Source organism: Trachypithecus francoisi, unplaced genomic scaffold, assembly GCF_009764315.1.
Source record: "Trachypithecus francoisi isolate TF-2019V2 unplaced genomic scaffold, Tfra_2.0 Lachesis_group7, whole genome shotgun sequence".
In the NCBI taxonomy this organism is placed as follows: domain Eukaryota; kingdom Metazoa; phylum Chordata; class Mammalia; order Primates; family Cercopithecidae; genus Trachypithecus; species Trachypithecus francoisi.
The window spans coordinates 7,262,302-7,284,023 of record NW_022681472.1 but is presented as its reverse complement, the minus strand read 5'-3'; the positions used below and the strand labels follow the sequence as shown (position 1 = coordinate 7,284,023).

Genomic DNA, 21,722 nt, shown 5'->3' with positions numbered 1-21,722 from the left:
TTCTGAAGCCTCAGAATACTTGTTTTAACAGAAGGAATTGGCTAAAGGGCTTTTTCCATCCAGACGCTGTGTATGCACCAGGAAGGCAGAAGAGAATAACTGTGCTGATACTTGATCCTGAACAACTCAATCTATTGTATTAATGACACAACAAAACAACATTTTACTGTGATGTGAGTGGTAGCCCACTTTTCTTCATCAAGCGTGTGCTCCCTTTGTGCACACCTCGCATGCGGTTGGATTTCACATTGATGGTCAGGGAAGAGCTGAGCTGTTATCCATGAACCTGACTGATGGATAACCCAGATCCTAAGTTATCCACTTCTTGCATTAAATAATTAGATGATTCCAGGCTGAGGTGAGCAGATTTACTGAGCTGAGGAGTTCCAGAACAGCCTGGGCAACACGGTGAAACCCTGATACTACTAAAATACAAAAAATTAGCCGGGCATGGTGGCGTGAACCTATAGTCCCAGTGACTCAGGAGGCTGAGGCAGGAGAATTGCTTGAACCTGGGAAGTGGAGGTTGCAGTGAGCCGAGATCACACCATTGCACTCCAGCCTGGGTGACAGAGTTAGACTCCATCTCAAAATAATAATAATAATTATTATTATTATTAGATGATTCCATTGTATAACTAATTTTTTAAACTAAACATGGGAACATAGTGTGACCAATAGTTTTTTTGAGTGGGTTCATGCATTTTCATCACAGATATTGTTGCTACTACACCTAGGCAATATTGTGAAAATTCCACCCTAACATATTTTCCAGGATAAATTCTAATTAGATTTTCTTTCAGAGTCTTTGTCAAGGTGTAGTCAAAAGAAAGTATGTTTTTTTAGGAAGAAACACATGCAGATGACACATTTTCTGTCAGGAACAAGATAATTGCTCTGTACATTTATCTGCATGTGCTGTTGACAACCTAGGAAGTCCCAAATCCACTATTTAGTCCACCTGTCCCGAAACAGCAATGGTCTGTATTTGTTCCTCAGGGAAATGTTTGAAAAATGGAGGATGTGTAACAGTGTCTAATACACTTAAACTTTGTAAGGTATGCAATTTACACAGTTCTTTCTCCAGGCAACTGAGCTTGTGATTCCCCTAAAACACAGGCTGTCACTGTTGCTTCCATGTGGCTTATGATCTCTCTCATAGCCTTGGTTCATTTATGTAGCGAAACACTTATCTGTTAGAATTCATGCAGATGCTCTTCTCTGTGGAATTTTTTAGTAGGGAATCCATGGCCCTACCTGTGTAATCAATTTTGTCTTACGAATTTTATTTTATTTTTATATATTTATTTTTTTGAGACATGATCTCAAACAGGGTCTCACTCTGTCTCTCAGGCTGGAGTGCAGTGGTGCGATCTCGGTTCACTGCAACCTCAAACTCCTGGGCTCAGGCAATCCTCCTGCCTCAGCCTCTTGAGTAGCTGGGAGTACAGGTGTGTGCCACCACACCTGGCTAATTTTTGTATTTTTAGTAGAGACAGTGTCTTGCTATGTTGCCTAGACTGGTCTCAAACTCCTGGGCTCAAGCGTTCCTCCCACCTTGGCTTCCCAAAGCTCTGGGATTAACAGGAGTGAGCCACTGCACCCAGCTTAAGAATTTTAATTTTGAAAGTATTTTGATAAGAACAGGACATAAAGTATACCCCTACATTTGGACAGGATTAAACTGTTGAATAACCTTGCTCATTTAAATTATTGCCTTTAGAATTTGCTCTTATTTAAAATTCTTATCTTTCTGGAGGCTTTCTTTATATCTCCTGTATAATGTTCAAGAGAAGTTTAAAATGACCCAGTGCTCCAAGTGGGGGATGTGTTTGCAGTCCCTGGAGTGGTTTCTTGGTTCTTGTTGTAGAATCGGTGTGCCCGTGGACATGAGGCCACTTACATGGTGAGGGACACCAGAGCCTTTTAAAGGAATCAAGCCATTTGGAGAAAAAAAGACCTTAATTTTAGTGATGTTTCTTGAAGGCAACTTTCATACAAGATAATCTTTAAGGAATGAATGTGTGTACATTGGCCTAAGAAGAAAAACATAATTCATAGAGAAAAAGTTAGGCATTAGCAAAGAGAAGCAAATTAGTGGGAAGAAATGTTTACTGTGCTCTATGTGGAGAAATAGAAATTACTATTTGAGCATGTCAGTAGCATTAATAATAATTATATATATATACATATATGTATATATATATATTGAGATGGAGTTTTGCTCTTGTTGCCCAAGCTGGAGTGCAATGGCACAATCTGGGTTCACTACAACCTCCGCCTCCCGGGTTCAAGTGATTCTCCTGCCTCAGTCTCTAGAGTAGCTGGGATTACAGGCGTGTGCCACTATGCTGGGTTAATTTTGTATTTTTAGTAGAGATGGGGTTTCTCCATGTTGGTCAGACTGGTCTCAAACTCCTGATCTCAGGGGATCTGCCCATCTCGGCCTCCTAAAGTGCTGGGATTACAGGCATGAGCCACCGCACCCAGCCAATAAACTAATATTTATTGGGGTCCTATGTGCCAGACACTCTTGGGCTTTCTTAACCTCTATTATCTCACTTAATCCTCCCGATAGCCTTATAAGGCAGAAACTCTGATATTTCAATTTTCAGATGAATAAAGTGAAAATAAATAATTTATGGAAATGACCCAAGGCTACACAGCTGGTAGGCAATCCAGACTTCGGACTCAAAGGCCAGCTTCTCACCCACCAGACTAGTCTTTCTCTCACACACAATTAATACTGTTTAGAGTAGAAACCAAAAAGTGATGTAAGCAACAGATTTCTCACAGTCTATATTTTTAACCCTTATGGTTTATCTTTCAAACAGCCTAGTTTTCTTAAATTTGGACAAATAATATAGTTTAAGATAATAATGTTTCTATTTTCCTAATTCTCTAAAGATTATTTTTTTGTCAGCTATTTCATTTTAACTAATTTGTTATTAGAGTAACTCAGAAAGCTGATGATAATTGCTGGGAAAATTTATAAACATCCTTAATTCACCTATTTTTCTTTAACAAGACCCAGCTAATAAAAATCACTAAGTGATTATTTGAAATTTTATAATCATTTCTGTTCAACAGAATGACCGTGCTTAGACAGGCAAGGTCCCAAGTTGTTTCTTTCTGTTTTTGGTGGAGCCTCACTGTGTTGCCCAGGCTGGACTGCATGGAACAATCTCGGTTCACTGCAACCTCCACCTCCTACGTTCAAGCTATTCTCCTGCCTCAGCCTCTGGAGTAGCTGGTACTACAGGCCTGTGCCACCACGCCTGGCTAATTTTTTGTATTTTTAGTAGAGATGGGGTTTCACTGTGTGAGCCAGGATGGTCTCAATTTCCTGACCTCGGGATCCACCTGCCTCGGCCTCCCAAAGTGCTGGGATTACAGGCCTGAGCCACTGCGCCTGGCCCCAAGTTGTTTCTTAAGTAGTTTAAGTTGACCCAGACATAGATTTTAATTATTATTCTATGTAGATCTTCGGGGAAAAGTACTGATTCATATGGAAGCTTGTATTTTTAGCATCTTTTAAATTTTTGTCCATTTCCTGTAATTCCTCTTCCAATGTTTTCCACAGGTTTGTTGTGATCCAGCACAACTGTGCGCCTGAATTCTGAGTATCTTAGGAAATGTGGCATGTTTTCCCCAGCGTAAAAGTTATGGCTATTTTGTAGAGAACACTGGCAACTTTATTTGGTTCTTCTTTTTAGAATGCATTGGACATGTTATTGCTTCTAGAGCGACTACTTACGAAAGTATTAATACAAATAAAGCTAATTTAAATATACTATGTATTGTTCATGGCACTAATAAAATTGATACTGACATTCTCATCTTCTTATTATACTCTATGTCAGCTACTATCATCACCATTAAAAAAGCAATTTATAACCACAGGACCACCTTTAATCATATTCCTTATTAGCATTTCCAGTCTTTCCTCTAACACAATTCAGGTTACAGGTGGTGTTGAGAAGGCTCTCCTGTGTCTTTCTAAATCATGACCATTGCATTATCTCTGCGCTTTTCTTTTATTACTATTATCCTTAGTCTGAACCTCATGCTATTGCATCTACTAATATTGGTAATTGTCTCTTACATTGGCAAAGTGTTTTTACACCAGTCCAGCCCCCTTCCTCTAATTAGGAAAACATATTCTAGCCCCTGAAATGACTTTCCTATGTGACTACTTAGAGAGACAAATGAATTCAGGCCTCTTAAGTATGTTAGAGTCAAATCTCTCTGTCCGTTCATGGTCTTTTTGCTGTGTACCAATTTGTCAGCTTAAGTTTGGTAATGAAAGTTTTAATTTAAGTTTCTCTCTTTATTTTATTTTACATAATTTCTTACTTTATATAAAATCCTATCATTTGGCATTTTCCTCTAAGTTTTAAAATGTTAAATATTTTATGAGCTCTCTAATCAATAAATTATAGGTTTATTTTATTTATTTATTTTGAGACAGGGTCTCACTCTGTCACCCAGGTTGGAGTACAGTAGCGTGACCTTGGCTCATTGGAACCTTAACCTCCTGGGCTCGGGCAATCCTTCGACCTCAGTCTTTGGAGTAGCTGGAACTACAGGCATGCGCCACCACACCCGGCTCATTTTCTTTATTTTCTGTACAGATGAGGTTCTCACTATGTTGCTCAGACTGGTCTCCATCAAACTCTTGAGCTCAAGTAATCTTCTTGCCTTGGCCTCCCCAAGTGCTGGGATTATAGGTGTGAGCCACCATGCCTGGCCTAGTTATAGATTTAACAATAACATTTCATGAGTATGTGAAAATTGTTATGAATTACAGATCTAGATGGCTTTCTAGTTTTTCTTTTATCTTATTTCATTCACTATAGTCTTTGTAACAGTAATAAATACTTTAATATTTTGGAGGGTTTTTTTAGAATTCAGTTTCCTTTAGCGGTCATAATTTTATTGGAACTTATTACATAAAGATTTCTGGAGGTGACAACTAAAGAAAAAAGTGAACTGATACTGATTTCTAATAGTAAGTGTTCCATAAGTCCATCAGCCAGGCAAAAGGAAATGAATCATTTTAATCATGAGGTTAGAGAAAATAAGGGAGAAACTCTCTTCTTTCCTTTTTTTGGTATTATTTCCAAATGTGGGGCTCAATGCATGTTTTAGAGATTTAATAGCGTAACTACTATATCATGTTGGCAATGTATCTTTTTCAATACTAGGACAGACCTGAACATTAGAATCCAAGAAACTAACGCCTTCAAGAAAACCCTTTTTACCTATAAGCCACTTTGAGAGGGATTCTAGACTGATTACCCAAGGAGCTGATGATAAGGATTAATTTAGAAGGGAGAAGTGTCCCTCCCGGGTGTGAGGGAGTCATCTGTAGGGTTCAGCCACCCCGGCATCGGTATTGTCCGTGCCTCTGTGTGATGGAGGGGCTCTGTGTGGAACATGAGGCTGGAGGTCTCACACCAACAGAAGCATTGCAGAGATTATTTTATGTTTACTGTACTGTTCTTACTAGGGCAGAAAAGTGTCTTAAAATATATCGGGGAAACTTTCAATAAGAATAAAAACAAAAAAGAGTTTGTAGTTTAACAAGAAAAGCTGATGAACTCTAATGCTCTTATATATTTATGTATTTGCATAGCCCATTCTAGCATTTAGCGCTGAAGGTGTACCTCAACAGGTAGGCACTGAATGATTTGTTGGAACAATGTGCACAATGTCTGGTTGGAGCCATAGAGCAAGTCCGTAAGATTGTCAGGACAAATGACATTATCTGCCTTTACTCATATGTGCTGAGTTCATGGAAGTTAAGTGCTTTGTACCTGGCCTGTGACAGGGAAGCGACTGAAACAGAGACAGGACTCAGGTCCCGTTTCCAGTCCAGACCCCGCACACCCTGCAGCCACAGGATATTGTCTGCTTCCACTGCAGGCTGCTGCAAGCCACTTTACCATCCATACTTGGGGGGACTACTAATTTAAATTTTATCAATAAATTAATATATCAAGCTGAAAAGTTTCCTAACCTTCCGACAAACCCTGCCACATCTTCATAATTTCCTGCACTGCTAATTATAAAGAGACTGCTGGCCGGGCATGGTGGCTCTTCCGTGTAATCCCAGCACTTTGGGAGACTAAGGCAGGTGGAACACTTGAGGTTAGGAGATTGACACCAGCTTGGCCAACATAGTGAAACCCTGTCTCTACTATATGAAAATTAGCCAGGGGTGGTGGCACGCACCTATGATCCCATCTACTCGGGAAGCTGAAGCAGGAGAATTGCTTGAACCCTGGAGGCGGAGGTTGCAGTGAGCCTAGATTGCACCACTGCACTCCAGCAGCCTGGGCAACAGAGTGAGACTCCATCAAAAATAAAATACAAATAAAATCAAAATTTTTAAAAGAATTTTAAAAAGCAGACCACTACCATTTCCTTCTAAATTGTTTCCTAGGAGATAATTATGTGATTTTAAGTAGATGTTAAAATATCTAGGAATGACTCAAATATACATCCATTTTATTTGTTTTTTCTTTTGAAATGCCATCTCCCAAGCGATGACCTATCAAGGGCCTTGTACTTCCAAGGCTGATTTTTCAGTATGGGAGGTGTGAGTCACTTAACCTACACCTGAGGCCTGTAATAGTCATTTACAAATGGACTAAAAGTGGAATCCTCTTCCTTCATAGTACCCTAACCACAAAGGACTAAATAGTTATGTTTTTTCCAGTTTTTATTACATGTATGTAATAAAATATATATATTATTACATAAATTACATAGTACATAATATATATAACTGTGATTATACCAACCAACACATTGTAATAAAGCATAGTGTGTGTGTGTATATATATGTATATATATAAAATGGTGATTACACAGGACAGAGCACTCCCCAACTTGTCTAAGGTGTACTTTAAATCTTAATATCTGTATTTTAGAAAAATACTATGGAGCTAATGAATAAATGTCCATAGAGTTAAGAGACTCAGAAACAAAATAAGAGCAGGAAAACGTGCTTCATTTTCTTTGCTTGTTTTTCTCTACATTCAAATATTATCACAAGGATATTGGTGGCCTCTGTCAACCAATAGATTACAGGATTTGAGAGTCTAAGGCACTAACATCTCTAAAAATCAGACATCTTCTAAAACTGTGGCAAAATATCACCACTGCAGGCTGCATGTGAGGATTGACTTGCATTGCTGCTTTTGCATTGTCAGAGCTTACCTACAGAGACAATTTTTTCATCCATTTAGCTTTTCTTTTCTTGTAACATAAACACTTTTACACAGCAGAATTTGCCACTCTTGACTGAGGCATGAATATTTCCTTTGATACTTGTTCTTGTGCTCTAGCACAGTATTAGATGTTGCAGTGGATATGCAATTCACAGCATTGGTAACAAACCCAGGGTGTTATGTAACAGCATTGTTGAGGGTGAGAGGAGATCACGTCCAGCTTGGGACTTAGAGGTGCCCCCAGAACCTGCTGGCTCAGAACCATGGCATCCCCTGGAGGCTCACTAGAAATGCAGACTCCAAGGCTCTCTCTGGCCTTTTAACACGATTTATAAGAATCTTGTTCTTATAAATGGGTGTTTGGAAGTTTGAGAGGCACACATCACAGAGACCATAGGTTGAACTTTACTAATTACTTAGAAAAACTCTTCTCACCATTGCTAATTTTTAGTGGTATGAAGGTTAGCTGAAAAGTCAAAAGTCTGGGTTTCTTTGGTATTTTCTTGATCTATGAATTCTTGGGGAATGTTAATCATTGTTTGCATTTCTATTTGAAGAAAAGCAGCAGAATACAGAACAAATGTCCAAATCTTGACAGTAGTGTGGCAAAATGCACAACCCTTGGTCTATCTTTGTTTTTATCTCTTAGAAGTGTTTGAAATCAACCGGATCTTCCTTAAACATTCATCATGTATCAGAAATCAAGTTTAAGGATGGAAACTTTTAAGATGCTATTTTATATGCTTCCACAGATGACTCTATAACCACCTAGATTGTGTTCTCAGAGTATCTCATTACATGTCTCTGATAGAATCTGAAGTCTCCGTCAAATTCCATATGTCTGTCACACAGCTCCCTTGCAGCTTTGGTAATTTAGAAACTAAATTGCTAAGGCTCCTTTGGACTTGCTCAGGCACTGCACAGGTCATTGGCTCTCTTTGTTCCAAATCTTCTCAACCTCATGCACTCTTCAGCACCTCCAATGCAAGCAAAATTATTTGACTGCATATCTCGTTTCTCCCCGGTCCTACTTGAAGAAATGCATGAACTTTAATCATCAGGCAGAATACTTCCTTTCTTGCTATCTTTTAAGTAAACTATACCTATTTGAGGTCTCATTTTAATTATATTATATGCTTGCAAACATAATGTTTCTGACACCTTGTAAATTTTTTTGCTGCTTAAAATGTGAACTGAAATAAAATGTGTCCCATAATGTTGACAAATGAACTCCCTACAATCCAAATATCATGTGCTCTGGTTTCCAATATTTCGTTTCAATGGGCAAATTCTCAAAACTCTACTGCAAACCCTCACCTAGAATTTGACCGGTTTGTCAAATTCTATTGTATGAAGGTTGGCAGAAAAGCAGAGAGTTTTTGTAGTGGAAGGAACACTGGGTTAAGAGCAGCCCTGGGTTCCGGGGCTGTTTTCCCTGACTAGCTATGTGACCTTGGAAAAGTGTTCAAAGACCAAGCCTTGCTGCCTTCTTGACTAATGAAACTTTTTGCATATAGCACTTTGAGCCCTGGTGTTACAGTTCCCCCTGCCCCGCTCCATCTCAAAACATACCTTTAAAAAAAGTTTTAATTTATCATACCTAATTCTGACTTTTTAATATACTGCCTACTTTTTGAAGACAAGGAATCTATTTTATTTACCAGTGTAGGCCTCATACATGATGTTACTTGAGAAATATTTTATTTTACATGTTTTTTCAATATCATCACTGTCTTATTTTCTGAGAAAATCCTACATCTAACACTACTTCTAATTTTTCATGTTAGAAAACGTTCTTTCCATCTCAACTCTGTTCTAGGCCATGCCTGACATAATTCTTTCCTTTGTCTTTTGACATATGGAATTTGTACTCATTCTTTCAGGCTCAAGACTGACACCACCTTCTCCATGAGGTGTCCCCATGACCTCCCAGACTAAGACTTTTTCCCATTGTGTTCCCCAAGCACTTCTTTACTTATCTGTTTCAAAACACTTATTACTTTGAATTGTAGCTATTTTGTCAGTCACTCATCCATCTGTCTACCCATTCAGAAGAAGAAAGCAGATTATCTGCCTTCGGCTTTACAATTTCTTTGGGGAGACAATAAAAAAAGGAAAAAACTATATTTTTAAAAAAAACAAAAATGTATCATATATAATTCTGCCTTTTTAATATACTGACTACTTTTTGAAGACAAAAAAATCTCTTTTATTTACCAGTGTAGGCCTCATACAGGATGTTACTAGAGAAATATTTTATTTTACATTATCTACCCTTGTTTGTTTTGAGAATAAATAATGTAGCTTGTAATTCATGATAAAGGCATTTCTATTTAACATGTTGATTCTCTACAACTGTCTTTAAAGTGACTACAACTTCTTTCCTTCCAAGTTCGTAAGTTCTTTCCCTAATTCTATCCCTTTACTTCTATTTTTAAGAAAATTTTATTTTATTTTATTTTATTTTATTTTATTTTATTTTTTGAGACGGAGTCTCGCTCTGTCGCCCAGGCTAGAGTGCTGTGGCCGGATCTCAGCTCACTGCAAGCTCCGCCTCCCGGGTTCACGCCATTCTCCTGCCTCAGCCTCCCGAGTAGCTGGGACTACAGGCGCCCGCCACCTCGCCCGGCTAATTTTTTATATTTTTTAGTAGAGACGGGGTTTCACCGTGTTAGCCAGGATGGTCTCGATCTCCTGACCTCGTGATCCGCCCGTCTCGGCCTCCCAAAGTGCTGAGATTACAGGCTTGAACCACCGCGCCCGGCCTAGAAAATTTTATTTTATTGTGATAAGAACACCTGAGCCCTACCCGCGTAACAATCTAGTTCTGGCCCCTTTAAAACCAAGGCTGTTTAGCCAGCAGTTTCCATTGGCCCCTCAACTACAAATCAGCCTATTCTGTTTAATCGTTTCTAGTTCATTTTTCTACAATCAGTAAGGGTCTTCCTTTATAAGTGTATTTTATCAAAGTATCAGACATACAAAGGAGATGTTCTTAATTCTGCCAATGTCTCACTTGGTTTCATTTGGTCATTTTCAACTGGGAAGAGAAAATAAAACTGGAAACAATGTGCCCACCGCCCATTCCTGACCTGCTTGTAGGAAGGGGTCAGCCCAGGGAGTCTGAGGATGGGCGTGGTCTCAGACTGCCGAGCCAGAAAGCAAAGTGACAGCCAGAACCCAGGAACGCTTAGACGAGATTGAAAGCTGAGCAGCCGGGCATGAACGCCGTAGATTGGGACAAAGAGTTGCATCTGAACAGCGGGTTTTTTGTTTTGTTTTGTTTTGTTTTGTTTTGTTTAAAGGATTCTCACTGTGGTTCTCTGCCTGAGGCACAGAAACTACTCTGGGAGGCTAGCCTGGGGGTGGTTCTCAAAACTGGGGTGGGGAATGTTCTTCTAGGGTCTCCTGAAAAATCAGGGCAGGGGAGTGAACCCTGCATAGGGATATGTTGTAACATGCCCCTGGGAGCGTTCTCTTTGCCTTTGCCCCAGTGTTGAGGCTCAGGGTAAATTCTGTTCTTCCAAATTGCCCCTGTGAGAATAGAGTGAAGTAGACTCCTAGACTCCTCAAAGTACTCAAGGTAATTCTCCCAAGCCCCTAAGGGCCATCCTCCTGGTCTTTGGAAGCCGACCCAGAGCCTACAGTCTGTCCTGGAGGATCAGCAAGCTCTGCGTTCTTCAAGGAAGGGCTGGAAGGCTCACACAACCCTGGCCATTGTCAAAGAAACTTGGCTTCCCAACACTGCAACCTCCCTGGTTTCCTCTACCTCTCAGACTGCATCTTCTCAGATCTCCTTGCTGGTTCCTCAACACCCCAGTCTCTGACACTGTATTCCCCAAGGTGCATTCTTGATCCTCTTTGGTGGTGATCATTTGGTGATCTCCGTGGGGCTTTCAATACATTTGCATGTCCATAATTTTACATCCCTAGCACTTCGCTCTTTCCTGAATGTCAGACTCATATAACCAACTGTGTAGACAGCATCTGCAAATGGGTCTCTGATAAGTATTCAAAATTAAAATCCTTATCTTCTGCCATAAAATGATATACCCATCATCTTCCCATGTCAGTAAATGGGGACATTCAAAAGTCTTGGAGGCATCCTCGACTCTCCTCTTCAGACTCTGTATCCAGTCTGTCCAAATATCCTGATGGCTCTAACTTCAAAATGAATCTGACCATTTCTCACCACCTGTGCTGCTGTCACCAGGCCCCTAAGCCATCACAGCTCACTCCAATCACTGTCAGCACCTTCTCACAGGCTTTCTTGCCTCTGTTCTTCCTCATGTAAGATTCACTCCACGAGACAGTCAGAAGCCCTTCAATGAGTTTCCCGTTTCTTAAAGGAAAAGACCACATCTTTACTCTGGCCTGGTCTCCCTGCCTGTTCATTGCCCCCTGCCCAACTAGAATCCACGCTGGGTCCCCCAGACCTGCCAAACTCTCAGGCCTTGGCATGCTATTCCCACTGTCTGGAATGTTGTTCCCTGCACAACTGTGAGTCTCACATGCTCACTTGCACCAGGTTTTTGCTCAATGCCTCCTTGTCAGCAAGAACTTCCTTGACCTTAGTCTTTACAATTACAAGCCCCTATTCCACCTTTCTTTATTATTCTCCTTCTGCTTTATTTTTTATGAAAAAAAATTTGTCATCTTTTGACACACAATCCAACTACTTGTTTACTTTGTTCCTAATCTGTATTTTTTTCACAAGAATATAAGTTTTGTGGAGCAGGAATCTCCTATCTCATTGATAATACCCACAACATCTAGAATAGTGCCTGCCACATTATAGGAGGTAATGAAAAAAAAACCTGAATTAATGTGTTCTGAGTACTGTAGAAGGCATTGGAATGAGACACAGGAACTCACAGTTTTTGAAAGCTAACACCTACAAGTCATGAAAACACATTGTGGTAATTCCTATACAACAGATTTATGTAAGGGAGCACAGTGGAATGAGCAGCTCCTTCTGACTGACCTGAGTTTGAAGGAAAAGAAATTGCCCAGGAACTTCTGCTGTCACAGAGCAGGCACTCCATACAAATGAGCTAAATGAGAGCGTGCGGCAAACTTCCAGAAGTCTGGTTCTTGGCTTGCTATGGGTTTAGGTGGCCTTGGGTCAAAGGAGCAAGGATATATAGGAACAGAGATTGCTCCTTGAGTTCTCTCCGTTACTTTGAGCTTACTTCTACTGGCCTTTGTTTAACAAGATATCCTCATCTTTTAAAAGCAACAGAAAATCATATATCAGAAGAAAGCTTATAGTTCAAGATCGAAATGTCTTCAATTTTTATAATTTTATGCCTTCATGAATCAAGCTTTGATGTTCTGTTTATTTCTATATTTATAACAAATGCAGGGCAATCTCTTGGCAACACAGTAGACCAAGGCTGCAGACAGGTCTTTAACCCCACGCGATGCCTGTGTACCATGGGAACAGCCCTATAAGTAATGATTTACATTTGCAGGATAGCTCCCAGAAGTCCAGCCAGCCAACATGAGGGTCAAATGGTAAACTGAGCATCCTGAGCCCTTCCATGCCCTGAAGCACTGCCTGTGTCTCAGAAACTGTGCAGACACCTTTAAATGCCTTGTCTTGCTTGCTTGATCTTTAGTACCAGGCAGTGGGTGCTACTGTCCACGTTGTCTAGATGAACAGACTGGCTCAGAACTGTGTCACAGGTGGTTTTGACATTCTCCAGAAAGAGCAGTTGTATAACAACCTGAATAAGAATATGAAATGTTAAAGAAAAAATTTATGTGATGGAATCTTAAACTAGGAAGCAAGCACTGGCAAAACAGCCACTTCCACCTCCACTGGTGAATGGAAAATCAGGGCACCGCATGAGTACCAATGAGGCCATGGCAGAAGCAGTGTCGGGGCTAAGCCTATTGACCTCTAGGTGCCCATAGCTCCTCGGTGGGGCTGGAAGGAGGTGGGCCTGGGAAAGTGTCATTTGTCAGTAGCTCTGGTATTGCATTCGGAGGAAGGCACAGGTACATGTGGAAGAGGTTAGGGCTACAGGAAGTGATATGTGGAGCTTGCAGGCTTCATTTTCAGTTGAGTGCTCCTCTATCAGGTTATTTCTGTTTCAAGTTATTTGTAATTCAATAGGATACTTGGCTGCGGAAACATTCCACAGATTTGTGTGTATACATATATATACATATCCACACACATAGAGATACTACACATACATTTATATACACATAATTATAATAATATATCAAAGTAGGTGATCCTTGCTAACTCAGTATGCACATGACTACTATAACACATGGTCCTTCTTTTAAATATTACTCCAGTATGTTAGTGAGTTCTGTTAAATGATTCATGCAATGTTCCAGTGAAGTGGAGAAGGATAAATGGAAGTATTCCAAATATCAAACAAATCTTATTCATATTTAGCAAAGACCTGTGTATATCTGTAGGTTTTTAGTTTTTTTGGTGCAGAAAACTAAAAAAGGAGCCTAGATTTATGAGCCAAACCTCCATATTCGGCTAAATGTCAAGAAGTGAAATTGACATGTATGATAGTAGTTATAAAACAGCCACGGCCAGGCGCAGTGGCTCATGCTTGTAATCCCAGCACTTTGGGAGGCCGAGGCTGGGGGTCACAAGGTCAGGAGTTTGAGACCAGCCTGGCCAGTATGGTGAAACCCCATCTCTACTAAAAATACAAAAATTTGCCAGGCGTGGTGGCAGGTGCCTGTAGTCCCAGCTACTCGGGAGGCTGAGGCAGGAGAATCATGAAGGTTGCAGTGAGCCGAGATCGCACCACTGCACATTGCACTCCAGCCTAGGCGACAGAGCAAGACTCTGTCTCCAAAAAAAAAAAAAGAAAAAAGAAAAAAAGAAAGGAAAAAAAAAAAACAGCTATATGGTCTTCAGAAAGCCTTTTGTCTTAGTAACTTAAAAAGCCAGAAAAGTACTATATTGCTCATATTACTGAAGAAGTTCTGTCTTTGTGTGTGTGTGTGTGTGTGTGTGCTTGTTTTGTTTTGCTGTTTTCCCTCTGTGGGTCTCTATCTTCTATTATCATGTCTGTCCTGTAGGCTGTCTCTCTGTGGGTTGTGCTATGCCTGTATTTCTGCTAGCCTTTGACTATGTAACTGTGACATGTGCACACTTGGTTCCCTTCCTTCTTTCTGGCCTCCCTGCCTTCATTCCTTCTGTTTTCTTCCATCTTACCCAGTCTTTCTCACTGTTCCTTCTTTTTATTTTATCTTTCCTTCTTCAGATTTCTACTCTAAGTGTTCATGCTAGAGAACAGAAGGACATCTGTACTTTATCATTACCATACTAATTAGACCTTTATGTTTCCTGGTCTTCACTTAAAGCCCTCCTAAATTAACTCAATTTTACATATGTGGCCCTGGTTTGAGTGCTTCTGGGGGTGACTGACCCAGAGTAACAAAGAAGTTCCAACCCCATCATCAGCTAATGATGTTTACTTTGTGAATAAATGAGATCGTTTTCATTAGTAAGGCTGTGCCTGCATCACAAACATAAATAGAAACTTAGTATTCGATGGATTTGGACATGATGTGTTACAGAGACAATTTTCTTAGGTTGTCCACAATAACCTCCCCAGCACATCCTGAGCTGTCTGGATAATTCACGTGACCTTAAGTTTAGGTACATGAATAAAATATTAATTGCCTTTGTTACTTTTGTTTAAGAGTAACTTTGCAGCAGGCATTTTTCTAAGTATTTTACAATCACTGTCACTTACTATGTTCCAATGTCCGCATTCAACACTGAGAGCCAAAATAGAATTTTGAAATGGATTTTGCTAGGACGTGGCTCCTGGTTCTGCATTCTATTCAACAACCTCCATTAACATGTAAAATTCTTATCTTGTTTATAAAATAACTGCAATTTACTTTGAACTCCAACTTTTATGACAAACTTAACTGTTTCTCCTTTTCTTGGAAGTATGCATGCAAGGGTTCCATTTCTCCTCAAACTGCAAAAAGTGTTTCCACAGTGCCTAGAAGATGCATAGCAAATAACCCTTACCTCCAGGAGGCCCTGGGACCTGTGCTATGCGTGAATGGCAGTTGGCTCCCTTCTCCTTGAGGGTTAATTCCAAGACCCCGGTGGCTGCCTGAAACCTCAGATAGTACCAAACCCTATATACACTATGTTTTTTTCCTATACATACATACCTATGATAAAGTTTAAGTTATAACGTAGGCACATAAAGACATTAACAACATAACTAATAATAAAATAGAACAATTATAAAAATAGGCTGCAATAAAAGTTATACGAATGAGGTCTCTCTCTCAAAATACCTATTATACTATACTCACCTATTTTCAGAACTCGGTTGACTACAGTCAACTGAAACCATGGAAAATGAAAGCACGGACAAGAGGGGGCTACTGTATGAAATCAGGGAGAAAAGACATGGGACATCAGTCCTCACGAATGCAGGCATTTGTCAAATAAAAACAGAGGAAGTGGATTACGTGGTGGGATGAATGAAGCTTCTGCATCATTCATGGGGGGTTTTGAAAAGAATATGAAGGTATTTGTATTTAAGATTTCTTTTTCTTTTAAGTATGAGGTTTAGGGTTTACCAAACTTTCTCCCAGGGAAAAACTGAGCCGGCATGGTTGGTTCCTCCACTGACCCAGGAGCAACCTTGTAGCCCTAGCCTAGGCAGGTGGGATGAAAGAAGGGGAGAGGCAAGGGCACCTCCCAATCTTACCCTCTGCCCTAGACCTCTACTTCTGTGCTTAAGCAGCACCCAAGTCTTTTTTGCTTTTAATTAACCATTTTTTGCAAGCATATTCTGCTAATAAAATTTCTGCTTGGTAACGTGATTGCTATTTCAAATTAGATGAAATACTAAATGAGGGAACATTTCATTTTCTTCTAAAACTAGGTGTTGGTGAATTTACAAAATGTGGAATCTGTGTGGTCTGATCACATGCTAAGATGATATATACAAATAAAGTACCGGATTTTTATCCCCCATTATTGTGGGATTTCACAGCTCTTACTGTTTTACTTTATTGTTTGGTTAGAAATGCAAACTTCAAGCAAAAAAAAAAAAAAAAAAAAAAACAAGATAATTTAGATTATTCACCAAGTTAGTTAAGGTAAAATTGAGGCACTTTGAACTCAATTCTATAAATTCATTTAACAGGAATATGATTACCTTAGATGATTAAGGTGCTTCTGTTACTCAACCACATTTAATATTTTTTAGCAGATACAGTCTGTAATAAAACTCAGTACTCATCCAAGATCAATTAAAATGCTGCAATAATATTCTTTAAAAGTTTTTTAAAGATTATTTTAAATATTCCTTCCTCAAATGTAGTGATGATTTTGGTAAAGCAAATATTCATAAACTAAGTAAATTTTATTTTTGTCTTTATGATCAAAATAAGATAATTCATTTAATTTTTCCTAATACTTTTTGTTTTATAATGCTGTTTGACAAAATAAGTATAAAATCACATATATTTTATTATATTATATACTCAAAAGAAAGTATTTTGAAGTATTACTCAAATTAAAATAACAGTGTGGGCTTTAATGAAGCCAAATTTACTAGCAAACAAAAATAGTAATAAATCTCTCTTTGTATCTGAATTCTTCCTGAATTCTTTCAGTATGTTGATTCTAAAATCCACATAATGTTCATCTCTTAGTATCTTCAATTTTCTAATTTTATCTTATTATATTCAACTTCTACTCTTTCCAGTACATCCCTATGATCCATCATGTTACCTTTTTGAAGAAGGCAGATCCTATTTCTATACTGTATAGCTAATCCATGGCTATGCAGTAGCTGAACTGCTCAGTCAATTTCTAGGCACTTAAGAGGAGTTTGAGAGTGCTCAAATGATTTAACTAAGACATATTGCCTTTGAGTATAAATTAGAAGACATTTATTTATATTTTATATTAAATGGTATTTCAAATGTTGGTGTATAATTTTGTGTTTTAGCCAATGACTGAACAGTTGTTTCTTTAAAAACTTTGGTCCATGTGAGGATTAAATTATCTTTAAAACTGTATGATTGTTCATGTTTTTGAAAAGCAGATTTTGGAACTGATCAGTTCATGTCAGGGTCATTCAGTCAATCTTTGTGTGGACCAGTTAGGGTTACCTGGCTCACCGGCTTCTGCTGACTTACTTCCTATCTCTTCTTTGGCTGTCTAGCAAAAACACATCCTCAGTGGTGGGGAGCCGGGCAGAGAAGTCCACATGGATAAGGGAAGTTAGTCCCATCATCTGCACAGTAATGGGTGGCTGTTGATGGCTCTCCCAGAGGAAGGCAGTTCTCCAGATGCAAGATGTGTGCTTTCACCAACATACATCTTCATATGCTCGCATCTGGGTGGGGCTTAACTTCAGTGGTCATTCACTGAGCATGCTCCTAACACACAGACCTTATGTTATGCACAAGAGATATAAAAACGAGCAAGAAATGGTTTCTGTTCTCTTGTAGATGTTTCCAGGTTACTGGGGAAGACGATTATAATGTAGAGAGATAAGGTTTATAATCAGGGTGAATGCCAAATGCCTTGCTGGCACAGAAGCAATGTGTTGTGACGGTGTCACTGGAATTACATCACAAAGAAAGATCTATTTATCCAGCGTGAAGTGGTAGCCGGGGAATCCCACCTACCTACTATTACCTCATGATTCAGAGGAAATTTCCTGTTACTCCTCTTACTGTTATTAAATTGTGTCTTGTAATGGCTTGGTTATTTTATGAAAAAAATTCTGTGGTAGACGATATTCAATTAATTTATCATTTATAAAACTTAATCCCAACTAAATGAGAAAAAAAGCATCTGTTAGCTTTGGCCTTATGGTAAAAAATTCTCCCCTTTTATGAACCTGATATTATCAGATAACCTTGTCAATGGAATCAATGTTCCATGACAGCATGGAACCATAGTGAACCATCAATAAATAGCAACAACTTATTAGTTGCTGAATTTATGACATGAGTAATAGGAGAAGGCTTCAATTATAGGTTCACTATTGGACACACTGTAGCTCTGTAAACATGAGTGTGGTCACAAAGTTTCTAAGACATAGGTGAGAGAGTCAGCTCATGAAGTTCAGGGATTATCCTTACAGAAGGAGCAATAGCTTCACAGTCCTCACTGGGTAAAAGTGAATTTGTCATTTACAGTGGCCCGTTAACTCTCTTAGGAATCACAAGGCCTATTTCAGATGAATGCACAAGACTGTAACTTTTCCCCAGGGTCCTGTCTCCTGATTTCCTAAAAATGCAGCCCAGTTAGCCATGTACAGATTGTTTGTGTATCTTGCAGCACAGCCTGCCAGGGAGTAGTACCTGTGAGGGAAGTGGGACTGGGCAGAGAGAAGTTGAATTGCAGTGCAGGTTCTATGGAAGCCTTAGCCAACTCTGCCAAGAGCTTTGGTGATAGGTTGCTCTTCAGAGTCAGTCCTGCCTTGAGGCAAATGTGAATATGGGCTGTCCCAGGGAGATATGACTTTGGGTTAAATGGCTCTCTGGTTGAGGGCAATTTTCAGAAGTGAATTCAGCTAAGGCCCATCAGCTCCCCATACTTTCAGCCAGTGGGGAAGATGTGTACCTTAGTCCTGAAGGGAGGAGGAAGTGCATACCAAGGTATCCACTAACATCTACACCTTTTCAGCTTGAATCCTTTTATACTTGCTTCGTATATTAACTTCATTATGTACCTATACTTCTACCCATTCCCTTCATCCTTGCCAAGTTCCTCTGCTTATCTAGACAGTTTATTTGGTTGCACGACTCAGATCCTTTGAGCCCTTGGTCGCCATGACCTTCAGATTCTCTGCCTGCTAACCTGTTGATTTGCTGACAAGTTTGGGCCAGGAACAGTAAAGAGATACCTCCAGTGGATCACTTGGGTGCTATATATATCCTATCCCAATATGTAATAAGCCCCCAGCCCTACAACTTCCAGTGACCAGGGTCAGTGACTCCTACCAGGATGGTGACTATTTTCCTTGCCTGTTATCTCTCAGCACAAGAACCCAGGTGACTGAGAAGGAGTCTGAGCTCAAAGTTGAATAGGACTCTTGCTATGTACCCTAGCAGCAGCATTCTCCCCTTGGGAACCAAGATTCTCAGACCCACAGGACCTAGATTTGGGGTAATAAATGTACAAATCCTTTAAGTAGTAAAGGAATTATGGTAAACCAATCTCCTCCTTACTGTACCTTTTTTGTTTTTGGATCCTTATATTCAAACTGTTGAAGACATCGCATTCTCTAATGATTTTTTATTAGGCATGATGCCTCTCAGGAAGACAATCATCCTGGTAGGTGTCACCTCCAAGCTAGCCTCTCAGCTGTGCCTCCACGAGGTCATTTTTGCTGCTCCATCAGGCTAGCAATTTCTGAGCTGTGTGATATGTGATAGTATCAGTGAATCTTATGATTGTATTTCCACGGTTATTTTCCTAAGTGGGTCCTTGGTCCAGGGAGATGCATGAGGATTTCCTGTTGGTAGAGCAGATGCTGTGCATGACCTCAGGTAGATATTGTCCCAGCTGAGGCCCTGAAGGCAGAGAAGGCAAACCCATGCCCAGAATTCGTGTCAGTTCCAGTCAAGTTCAGTTAATGCCCCTTCTAGAGTGGAAGGGTCCAGTGGTTGGTTGGTTTCTTCCAGGAATGGTTCCGTGTTGGGAGGATTCATTGTCAACATTGATTTCTTTTGGAGGCAGATTGGACATTGGGCTGTGGGCATAGCCACATCAGTCTTAGTGAGAGCCTATGCTGTTGGGCCTGTTCAATGCCCCAGTCACTGCCACTAATGCTACTCCATCAATGACCTCACTGTGCCAGCCCTGGGAAGCTTGAAAACAGACTAGACAACACCTGGTCAGGTTGTTCTGTCTGTGGGTGAATTAACGCCTCCTCTGGTAAATGCCCTTCAGTGACTGTTATCATGCAAACTTAAGACTTTCCCATTTCACCCCCCGTCTCCTGAGTTCACCCACATGCCTCCTCCTCAGACCTCCTTTTCCCTGATATTCCAGTTAAACCATTCATCCCCTTGTCCCTGCCTGACTAGCTAAGCTCTTCACTTTGCCCATGGGCCCACATATTTTCTTACCTCAGCCACTTTTCTCTCCACACAAAGTGGAGAACCAGCTGCACCAAAGCCCTGCGCTATAACTCTGCCCATTGGAAAGATTTCTTCTCTCTGCTCCTCTCAGACTCACCCTTAAGTTGCAACCTGCTGACCATCTTCAGACTGCGCTTAGATGCTGAGGCGACCCATGTACGAACCAGCTCTTCCTTTTCTTTTCTTTTCTTCATAGCTGGTATTCATAAGCCTGCACATGCTCTGCATGTGGCAGTCAAAGTTGAGGAACTCCTGCCACTGTGGTGGATGTCATGGGTCTGGGCTGCCTGCTCATGTGGCTTGCTTGTTCCCGCTAGACTTGCTTCAGCTGAATCTTGGACTTTCCATCTCATGATGGACTGTTTCTGGGCCTGCTTGACATTATGACTTGGTGGGTCTAATAGAATCCAGTTCATGATGGTCGGCTCTGACATATGGTCAGGGATTTTATCTCTACTAGGGCGGTTTTTCTAGCAGTGTATAATTCTGTTCTGCACATGACATGGCATTGCTCCAGTCCCCTGTGGGTCTGCATTGTGATTTGTCTATTAGAACCTGCCATGAATTCCATCGGCATCTTTTCTGAGCACAGATACCTCTAAACAAACCATTGGCTTTACCAGGTTGTCTGGTCCAAGCAACAGGGCTTCCCACACTGCAGCCAGGACTCACTGTGCAGCCAAAACTGGCCTTGTCTCTTAATGTGTGATTCAGAGCGGTAGTCCCAAGTGTGGAATATGCTATCACCAGAACCTAAAACAGCCAATACGACATTATGCTTCCTTCCCAGTGGTGGGAAGTGTGAGATGCAATATAATTTGTCCTTTGTTGTAAGTGGGCACATGCCAGAATGCCCCAGACCACTGAGCCCCTAAGGGCTTCACTGATACGGTGTGCCCCGAATCTTCGTTCGACTTATCTTCCACCTCTCAAACACTGATGTCTTGTCAAAGCCTCCAAAATACTTGCCACTTCTTGCTTCTCTGTTCTCCTTAGCATGGTACCATCAACAAAATTTACTAATGGAATGGTCTGTGGGTTATCCAGATTCTCTGGGTCCCTTCAGACTACATCCTGACAAAGGACAGCAGTTAGCACAGCCTTCAGCAAGATCACAGCTCTGCATGATCTCATCATCAGAATGCTAACTACTCTTGGTTCTGCTTCCTGATAGAGATGGAAAAGAACACATTTGCCATGTCAGGAACTGCAAAACATGCATTTGAGTCTATGTTAATCCACTAAAGCAAAGATCTCATATTTTGGCATAGCAGCTATGTTGGAATCAGTACCTGTTTGACTTGACAGCAGTCCACTGTCAGCCTCCAGGATAAGTCTTGTAGGGTCCACACTGGT

The 21,722-nt window shown here is 40.4% G+C and overlaps 1 protein-coding gene and 1 long non-coding RNA gene across 3 annotated transcripts in view; one reads left to right on the top strand and one right to left on the bottom strand.

Annotated features, from left to right (window-relative positions):
* The window catches only part of ST18 (ST18 C2H2C-type zinc finger transcription factor), a 146,438-nt gene that overhangs the window by 43,021 nt on the left and 81,695 nt on the right, over positions 1 to 21,722 (top strand). The gene's annotated exons all lie outside the window — the stretch shown is intronic.
* LOC117079612 lies at positions 12,560 to 17,778 on the bottom strand. The gene is made up of 2 exons (XR_004435515.1): positions 17,388 to 17,778; positions 12,560 to 12,967 (listed from the first exon to the last, which is right to left on the bottom strand). It is a non-coding gene; the product is annotated as an uncharacterized LOC117079612 (long non-coding RNA).